This window comes from Salmo salar, chromosome ssa05 (assembly GCF_905237065.1).
Source record: "Salmo salar chromosome ssa05, Ssal_v3.1, whole genome shotgun sequence".
Taxonomy (NCBI): Eukaryota; Metazoa; Chordata; class Actinopteri; order Salmoniformes; family Salmonidae; genus Salmo; species Salmo salar.
Genome location: NC_059446.1, coordinates 55,564,507 through 55,574,982, shown reverse-complemented (window position 1 = coordinate 55,574,982; position 10,476 = coordinate 55,564,507). Strand labels below are relative to the sequence as shown.

General features: G+C 43.2%; 1 long non-coding RNA gene across 1 annotated transcript; it reads left to right on the top strand.

The window, feature by feature from the left end:
• Nucleotides 1–1,321: 1,321 nt before the first annotated feature.
• LOC106605154 (uncharacterized) lies at nucleotides 1,322–7,164 on the top strand. Its single transcript, XR_001328799.2, has 3 exons — nucleotides 1,322–1,630; nucleotides 2,706–2,820; nucleotides 5,924–7,164. It is a non-coding gene; the product is annotated as an uncharacterized lncRNA (long non-coding RNA).
• Nucleotides 7,165–10,476: the final 3,312 nt, after the last annotated feature.

The window sequence follows — 10,476 nt, the reverse complement described above, 5'->3', positions numbered from 1 at the left end:
ACCTTTATTTAACCAGGTAGGCAAGTTCTCATTTACAATTGCGACCTGGCCAAGATAAAGCAAAGCAGTTCGACAACATACAACAACACAGAGTTACACATGGAGTAAAACAAATATACAGTCAATAATACAGTAGAAAAATAAGTCAATGTACAATGTGAGCAAATGAGGTGAGATAAGGGAGGTAAAGGCAAAAAAAGTAAAACACTGGAATGGTAGATTTGTAGTAGAAGAAAGTGCAAAGTAGATATAGAGATAATGGGGTGCAAAGGAGCAAAATAAAATGAATAAATACAGTAGGGGAAGAGGTAGTTGTTTGGGCTAAATTATAGATGGGCTATGTACAGGTGCAGTGATCTATGAGCTGCTCTGACAGCTGGTGCTTAAAGCTAGTGAGGGAGATAAGTGTTTCCAGTTTCAGAGATTTTTGTAGTTCGTTCCAGTCATTGGCAGCAGAGAACTGGAAAGAGAGACGGCCAAAGGAGGAATTGGCTTTGGGGGTGACCAGAGAGATATACCTGCTGGAGCGTGTGCTACAGGTGGGTGCTGCTATGGTGACCAGTGAGCGGAGATAAGGGGGGACTTTACCTAGCAGGGTCTTGTAGATGAATCTCCGTAGTAACACATCTTTGATAGTTGTAGTGAAGGAACCCTTCAAAGATATAGAACACATCAAATAGCATTGCCCAAAAGGACATTGATCTAGCTTTGCATGATGGGATACTACTACAAGGCTGTGACGTCATTGTCCATCAACATTGGAATGAAGCCATGAAAATAATTAAAAGTAAGATTCTGGTGACGACTCAACGATTAGGTGGAGTAAACATTGGTTACATCATTGTTTGGAAGATTTCTGGAAGAGAAACAGCAAATATTATCCCAGTGAAATGGAAGGACCTTATGTAACACAGACTCCACAATCATAAAGGCGAAATGACCCACAAATGTGAATGTTGTTCTTCCAAGTCAACATGAACAAGGAGTGGTCAGTTCTGGAAGGCAAATCCTGATATTTCTGCTACTGTTGGAGGAGATGATGGCAGGTCAACGTTGTTACATAATCCAACGCGTTGACATGTTCCCGTAGATGTGTGCTGTTAAGCTTATGAGCACTTTTTTTCTCTCTCTCTGTGTTGGCTGGATGAGCAAATACTATCTGACAGGTCACAGAGTTCTTCTACTATTGTGGGGAGGAGGGTTGGGCGTGAGTGTGTTAGAGCGCAAGCCACAGAGAGTGATGCATTTTGACAGCTGTGTGTGTGTTGGGCAAGTCTGCAGATCTGGTTGGGTGAGACTGGGCTATATAATAGGGCGGAGCATAAAGCAGAAGCTTTCTCTGTAGTTCCAGTCTCCCGTCACTCTGTTGGGTACCCAAACTACCAGGTGCTCTTTGGTTGGCTGGGCGCTCGGTGGTTGGAATTCAGACTGGCCAGTTGGAGTAGCAGCTACAGGATCTTTACCACCACAGAGCCTGTGGAAGGTGTGGAGGATCCAACGGTTTTGTTTTACGACTGCATTCCGGACCGCTTTTTGCCCAGGAGCAAGTCGGAAACCCGAAATTTCAAGTAGTTTTTGGTGCATTCCTCTTCTTTTTTTTGCCTGAACAAAAGGGTGTAATCGCAACCAGGTTGGCAGATGAATCCCTCACATGTTTCTACCTTCCCTGCACACTGCCAGCTTTTCCCCTTGCCTCCCCAGTGAAATTGTTGTTGTTGATGCGATGTTCACGGATTGGTGACCTTTGACATAGGACCCATGTTATTGGTCATGGAGAGATGCATTTAGATGGCATAATGAGTTAATTAGGATCTCTTTAGTGGTGGTGTTGTCGTCCCCCCCCCACAGCTGGTCCTGTTTACTTGACTTGTGAGTTGGAGCGCCATTGCTCAGTTTTCCGCATCTCGCAGAAATGTACTTCAAAGCAATCCACTCAAGCAGTTGGAAGTACAGAAAAAGGACAATTGAACACCTGAAAGGCTAAAATTTGGCTCTTTCCAATTAGGGATGTCGCATTTGAATATGATCTGGAAAATTGTCCTGCGTTTAGTGTTTGGAGGGAATTCCTAGAATTGGAATAATGATAATCAAGATGACCACTCATTACGTGATCATCTTCAGAGGCTGAATGAATTTAACATTTTTCGGGTCAAGTTCACGGCTTCGTGAATAGCAGCATTGTTGCCCTCGTCAGATCTAGTTCAGACGTGCTGATTTGAGATTAATTATTATTATTATTATTATTATTAATAAAACATTTTTAAAGGTTCTGAGAAACGGTGTCAGGTCCAAAACCAGACCAGATGTTAGTTCTGACGACGGTATTCTTTTCTGGATGGGTTTGTCTGTAACGAGACTAGACTGAACTGGACCGGATCAGGGAGACTGGGTTTGTTCATAGTCCTCGCCTCAGGCAAGAACTGTTCCCTTCCTCGAAGCCATTCAGATGGGTTGAGTTTATTTGCAAGCATAGAGAACGGCCTCGTTTCTCATTATGCCAGTCTGTCGCCGGTATCAAACTTGGAGAGGCTTTGGTTTAATTTCTAAGCACATTTCTTAGTTTGATGCTATGGTCTTCTACTTGGATGGTTCTGAAAACACTCTTTTTATTGAGGCATCAGTATGCCTCTACACATGGGATGAATCATGGTTTCCTATTGGCTTAGTGGTCAGATGGAGTGACTCCATTATCTCTTTCTCTGCAGGTCTCCAGACCAGAGCTGCATCAACACACTGCACAAAGAAACCAACCCCAGACCCACTACAGACATGATCATCCGACTGGGCAGACTGACCCCTGGATACTTCCGCCTCCTACAGGTTTGTAAACTATTGATGACCTTTTCATTGGGGTTTTGGGTGTGCCTAATATTGTATGAATTCATGTGGCAGGAAATATATTGTACTAATTGATTTCACTTGTTACAGTGAGTCAGCACTGAATCCTGTAAAGCTGCAGTCCATATGTATGGAAGCGTCAACACTTAATTGAAAAAATAAAATAAAATCATTCCATTTCAGAAAAACTTATTACCAGTATTGTGTTCTAGCGTTGCAGATGCATTAGAAATAAATCATCTGAGCACCATATCCGCTCTCACCCAGTCAATTAAATTCCTATTCTCCCTTTAACAGTTTTGTATTTGCTGATCTTTAGGCTTGAATAACAATAATGGCAATGACCGCTTTTTTTTCTCTTTTTTTCCCCCAATAGAGTACTTGTTGACTTAGGAAATGCCAGCTCAGATGATTCACTTGACTTGGAATGTAAGAGTAGTGTGACAAGGTTTAACTTCCCCCTTGGCTCAGATGTGGATGTAAGCAAAATGAAAAATGGACCACTTCAGAGTATTTGAGCGTTACTCCAAGGCCATGGTTTCCCTGCTCACACCCAGTAGCTGAAAGCTAATGAACACTGCCTCTCTAATCCTCTTAAAATGTAAGTAGTTTTTCCCCCTTTTTGCCTGAGTTCTACTGTAGACTCTAAACGAGGCAAGTGACCAGTTGTTAAAACGGCATTACCAACACTAATAGGTCAGTCCATGTTGAATTCAGCCAGGCGGGAATCTGGGCCTGATGTACAATAGTAGCCGCCCCCCCCCCCATCTGACACCCACAATCTGCTTTCATCAACAAAGCCACTGATATGATTAGCATTGACGCTAATGTTGGTGATATTATTTCCTCACCCTTTTGTTCCTCCTCCACCGCAATAATCATTTACAGTCATGAATGTGACGCATGTCGTCATTTGTGTAAAGTGTTTCCTCTGCTATTTTTACTAATTCGGAAAACAAAGACCCCAGTATAGACTTTAGGAGAAAGTGACTCGCTGTTACGGAAAATTCCACATGTTGCTGTGACAATTGATTTTCTTTGTAGTTGGAGGATTTGAATATGTGTGATGGAAGTGAGGACTTCTCTGCGTACTTGATTGGATTTATGATGGTTAAAATGCTTCCAGATACAATAAGTTATCCATGTGGTTATTAAATCAATACTCTCCATTAGTGAGATTGCTTTCAGGTGGGCATAGGCAATCAAAGATGTCTCTAACATCCTCATTGAAAGGGAAAGTAGGAAAACAACCTAGTCAGTTCAACTGAAATGTGTCTTCCGCATTTAACCCAACCCCTCTGAGCCCCAGACCTCTCCAATCCCACTTCCATATATACACTATAGATACAAAAGTATATGGACACCCCCACAAATTAGTGGATTCGGCTATTTCAGCCACACCCGTTGCTGACAGGTATAATAAATCGAGCACACAGCCATAGACAAACGTTAGAATGGCCTTACTGAAGAGCTCTGTGACTTTCAATGTGACACCGTCATAGGATGCCACCTTTCCAACAAGTCAGTTTGTCAAATTTCTGCCCTACTAGAACTGCCGCGGTCAACTGTAAGTGCTGTTATTGTGAAGTGGAAACGTCTAGGAGCAACAGCGGCTCAGCCGCGAAGTGGTAGGCCACACAAGCTCACAAAACAGGACCGCCAAGTGCTGAAGTTCATAGTGTGTAAAAATCGCCTGTCAGCGATTGCAATACTCACTACCGAGTTCCAAACTGCCCTTGGAAGCAACGTCAGCACAATAGCTGTTGGTCGGGAGCTTCGTGAAGTGGGTTTCCATGGTCGAGCAGCCGCACACAAGCCTAAGATCACCATGCGTAATGCCAAGTGTCGGCTGGAATGGTGTAAAGCTCGCCACCATTGGACTCTGGAGCAGTGGAAACACGTTCTCTGGAGTGATGAATCACACTCCATCTGGCAGATGCCAGGAGAACGCTACCTGCCCAAATGCATAGTGCCAACTGTAAAGTTTGGTGGAGGAGGAATAATGGTCTGGGGCTGTTTTTTCATGGTTCGGGCTAGGCCCCTTAGTTCCACTGAACGGAAATCTTAATGCTACAGCATACAATGACATTCTAGATGATTCTTTGTGGCAACAGTTTGGGGAAGGCCCTTTTCCTGTTCTAGCTTGATAATGCTGCCGTGCACAAAACGAGGTCCATACAGACATGGTTTGTTGAGATTGGTGTAGAATACTTGACTGGCCTGACCTCAACCCCATCAAACACCTTTGGAATGAATTGGAATGCCGACTGCGAGCCAGGCCTAATCGCCTAACATCAGTGCACGACCTCTTATGCTCTTGTTGCTGAATGGAAGCAAGTCGCCGCAGCAATGTTGCGACATCTAGTGGAAAGCCTTCCCAGAAGTGTGGATGCTTTTATCGCAGCAAAGGGGGGACCAACTGCATATTAATGCCCATAATTCTGGAGTGAGATGTTCGACGAGCAGGCGTCCACATACTTTTGGCCATGTAGTGTAGTTGCTATCTTGCGGCTGTATCCAGAGGCCTTTTTCACTGAAGATATGGCAGTGCTCTCTAAACGCCTGAGCTTAAAATGGAGTCCTGTCTTATTTGCTTTGAGGCCCTCCAGGGATAATGGAGTGCAAAGAGGGGGACTGTATTGTATGGAGTCCACACACCCTCCTGATGTGAGGGGACTTTCTGCACCTGCTCTTTGGTATAGTGTGCAAGGAGTTTGGTCTCGTGTACCAAGAACATTGTGCCCCCTTTTTTGCTAAAATCTTTCCTTGCCCTCTAAATGTTTAATAACTGTTCTAACAACAACCCTGTGCACATGACAGGGGCACTGTGGATATGTGGAACGCTGGTGTTGTTGGGGAAGTTGGGTTTTTGGTATCGTTTTTGAAAGGAAGAAGCTTTTACCTCTTTTTATTTCTGTACATTTTCATGTTTCGTCACATTCAATGATCATTTTTATACAATCTTTGACTTGGGCAAAATTTAGGCATTGGTTTTGTTTTTCCAGATTTGGTTCAGATATGTTCTCCAACCCATGCATTGATCACTCATTTTTTGTTGTTGTTGTCTTTTGTGTGTTTTCTCTAGAGACAGGTGGCGGGTGAGGTGCAGACCCAGCCACAGGACCGCATGGTCAACCAGATAGCCATGATGCTGGCCATCATGGGCCTTAGCCTGTCCTACTACAGTGCCAAACGGATGACCGAGAAGGTCCAGAGGCTCCAGAAGAGAAGAGATCCCCATACACCCTGAAGAATCCCCCCCTCCCCCATGCGCCGGTCCGCTTTGAACCTGGAGAGAAGACGAACCAACGCGGAGATGTTGTGGAGAGGAGACGTGGAGATGTCGGTGTCCAGAACAACACCTTTTCACAACCGATCAGTCGTAGTCACGTCGTTCACACACTGGGGTTTTACTGGGATCCCTCTCAATGCGAGGAGAGTTCGGGGGCTGCTGCTTTTAAGAGTATCTTGTTAATTTTTCACACCAATTGGGTGGGGAGGAGGAAAGAGGCCCACGGTGGGGTACGTGTGGTCCTGATAAGTTTTGGGGGGGTAAAAAGTACTACCAGCTGTCTATGGTCAGGCTGGGTCTGAGCTTTACTCATTGCCAAGGTACATGCGTGCAAGATTCCATCAATACTGTTCTGAGCTAAAAAGGATAGAAAAATGCCAAACTAATGTACTGTGAAACTTGCCAGTGCTCCAAGCATATGACTGTGTGTAAAATAACTGAACAGTAATTATTTTTTAAGGGAAGGCTATCTGCATTTGAGATGTATCTAGTAATGACTGAAGGCGGGCCCGTAGTGTGGGGAGAAAGTAACCCTCTTAGGTTTTTGTCATTTCTTATTGTTAAAAAAATAAAAGTGAGCAATGTGAGCTAGCTGTGGAGGAGGAGGAGGAGTCTCAAACTGGTCAATAAGTCCACACATGTTTAAAATCTGCTAATGTCAGACACAAAAAAACAACAGTACAAGTGAAATGCAGTATTTTGACGTTTTAGGAACTTGCTTATCCAAATCTACGAAAAAAGGCACTTAATCCAAATAACAACTTTGTTTTTCTCACAATGTTTCTAGATTAATCTATTTAAGTTTTAATAAAGAACGGTGGCTTTCTTTAAAGAACTCGATCTGCAATAGCTACTAGGTGTTACCACAGAATATTCTAACTTCAGTAAACGTTGCATGGGTGTGCAGCTTTTAAACTCTACATAACTTAAGATTTCATTAAAACCGTCACGTTTAGTTTTTTAAAGAATGATAACTATGAATGTATATTTCTGTGATGTTTAGAAAAATCAAATAAAGCTGTGAATGATAAGAACAGTGGCAGTTTAGTAATGATTTTAAGGTGTTTGGGAATTCTGGAAAAACCGACATGAACAAGCTCCATTTTATCACAATAATTATCTTTCACTAAGGGAAACTTCTCTTAATCTCTACATTTCTCTGTGAAATGACACTGTTGCCACACCAGTTCAGCTCAATAGCTGTTTGGTTGTATTTGGCATATTAGACTGTGTCGTAGCACCACTTCCTGTATCATAGGGTGTCTGGTGTTTGCAGGAGCGTGACGTCTGCACAGAACAGGAAGTGTTCAGGCCTCCAGACAGCCGTTATCTTCCTCATAACTGGGGCATCTGTATCTGTCTGTGGTCTCTGTACCAGTCTGCCCTCATCCGTAGCCCCTGCTGCACCACTTTAACAGTGGTGGCAAAATCACAGGGCAATGTTTTTATTTTTGTTCAGTATAGATTAAAACAACAATTTCAAATATTTTACTGAGTTACAGTTCATATAAGGAAATCAGTCAATTGAAATAAATTCATGAATTCCTAATCTATGGCTTTCACATGGCTGGGCAGGGGCGCAGCCATGGGTGGGCCTGGGAGGGCATAGGCCCGTCCACTTGGGAGACTGGCCCACCCACTGGAGAGCCAGGGCCAGCTAAACAGAATTGAGTTTTCCCCCACAAAGGGCTTTATTACAGACAGACACAGTCCTCAGTTTCATCAGCTGTCCGGATGCCTGGTCTCAGACAATCCCGCAGGTGAAGAAGCAGGATGTGGAGGTCCTGGGCTGGCGTTGTTACACGTGGTCTGCAGTTGTGACATCGGTTGGACGTACTGCTAAATTCTCTAAAATGACGTTGGAGGCGGCTTATGGTAGAGAAATTAATATTCAATTCTCTGGCAACAGCTCTGGTAGACATTCCTGTAGTCAGCATGCTAATTGCGCGCTCCCTCAACTTGAGACGTCTGTGGCATTGTGTTGTGTGACAACTGCTAATTTTAGTGGCCTTTTATTGTCCCCAGTACAAGATGCGCCTGTGTGATGATCATGCTGTTTAACCAGCTTCTTGATATGCCACAACTGTCAGGTGGATGGATTATCTTGGCAAAGGAGCAATGCTTACTAGCAGGATGTAAACAAATGTTGTGCCCAAATATTCTTTCTTTGCATATGAAACATTTCTGGGATCTTTTATTTCAGCTCATGAAACATGGGGACCAACACTTTACATGTTGTGTTTATATTTTGTTCATATATTTTGCTGTAACTGTCAGTCACACATTTGAATTGCTGTGTTTACCAATGGCACTCATTTTAGAATGTGTACAGAGGATCGGTGTCCCTCCGCGGGACAGTTGCGTTAACATAGCCTAATGTGATTAGCATGAGATTGTAAGTAACAAGAACATTTCCCAGGACATAGACATATCTGATATGGGCAGAAAGCTTAAATTCTTGTTAAACTAACTGCACTGTCCAATTCACAGTAGCTATGACAGTGAAAGAATGCCATGCTATTATTTGAGGGGAGTGCACAGTTATGAACTTGAAAAAGTATTAATAAGCCAATTAGGCACATTTGGGCAGTCTTGATGCAACATTTTGAACAGAAATGCAATGGTTCATTGGATCAGCCTAAACCTTTGCACATACACTGCTGCCATCTAGTGGCCAAAATCTAAATTGCGCCTAGATTCCTAAGTCATATATTGGCCTTTCTCATGCATTTCAAAGATGATTTAAAAAAAATAAAAAAAAGAATCAAGAATATGCATATCCTTGCTTCAGGTCCTGAGCTACAGGCAGTTAGATTTGGGTATGTCATTTTAGGCAAAAATTGTGGTAGACTCATGCACCAGTTAAACATCAGCCATTCTGAGGCCCCTCCTTGTCTGTTCCATGTTATCTCTACAGAATGTTCTCTTCTATAGCTGGGTAGACTGTATAGAAGCTATGCGTCTGAGATACTTATAGCATGGCCATGTTCGGGAGGGTGAGAGGATAGGGTAGTGGTGACTGGTGAGGACTTCAGATAAGAGAGACAGGGGTTGAAGGCTGTTTGTGTATGGCTTGTTGATTCACCAGTCCAGTTCTTTATACAGATTATTTTGAAGAATACTGAAGAATGTCAGTACTAAATAAGAAAATTGTTTGAATGGCACCATCAAGCGTTGGCACAATGGATCTGAGGAATAGTTTATTTCCTCATTGTCTCTAAAGTTTAGGATGATGAGTATTAAGGAGATAGATATTGAACAAATGTTTTTATGATTGAAGGATCATTGCTTGCTTGTTGGCTTGCTTGCTTTTAAGTGATGTTTGTCAGGACTAGGAGAAAGTATGTGTTGTGTTAGAACGTTCCATGTTGAGTGTTAGGAATTTGTGTTCAAATAGTTTAGGTTTAACCTGTCACATAATAGAGAAGTCTGAATTGTCATTGTTTTGGTTTTCTTTTAGAAACCAGTCTGATAGATTAGCCCCTGTTGTTTATGCCCATGCCACCAATAGCAATAATGGAACTGTTAACACTTTTAGCAAAATATTGTTATTATATATTGTCGCTTTCCCTCCGAATTATCTTCAGTCAGGCGGATAGCTTGATCAACTGGGGATCACACAAAAATCGCTTTGTTTATTCATCGCAAGCCCAGAGAAGGCAGATTGGACCCTGCTATTCTGCACGATTCCTCCTTAACGAGTCAGGGCGGGGGCGAAAGCTAAAGCTAGAGAATGCATGCTCATTGCTCGCTCAGACGCTCACTGGCAGATGTGATGCCTTGTGACAGGCCAGAGACGGTGCCTCGTTGGGTGACACGTGCCCCTCTGCCCATGGCCCTAGCTCCTCCCCCTCCGCCCTACCGTCCTGTCTCGCCCATCACTGGGCAAAAACACCACTTTGGTGTCTCCATGACGCAAGCCTGGGACAACAAACCTAAAAGAAGCGTTCTCATTGGCTATCTGGTGATGCGTCACAGAAATCAGCCCAGATATGAGCCGCAGAGACAAAAGGATGAGGTTCAGGTTGGTGGGGGAGAAATTCAGGGCTGGGGAAACATCTACTGCTATTATGCTCCAACATGTTTCCTTTTTAACCATAAGTTAGGGAGGAGGTCAAAGAATAGCACTTAGGAGAGAAGTGAGAACAAAGTGGTCTAATTGTAACTATTCTTGAGGGAAAGGATTTGTAAGAAAAGGTTCCAGAAATGGCTTTGTAGATGTTTGTAGGTATGTAAATTCAACCCCGATTTCACTGTAAAAGTGGCTTAGCTTTGGCTAAAACTGTCCACCGCATGAAGCCAAGGGGTAAAAGAAAAATGTGCAAAGATCATTATGAAAAATGCAT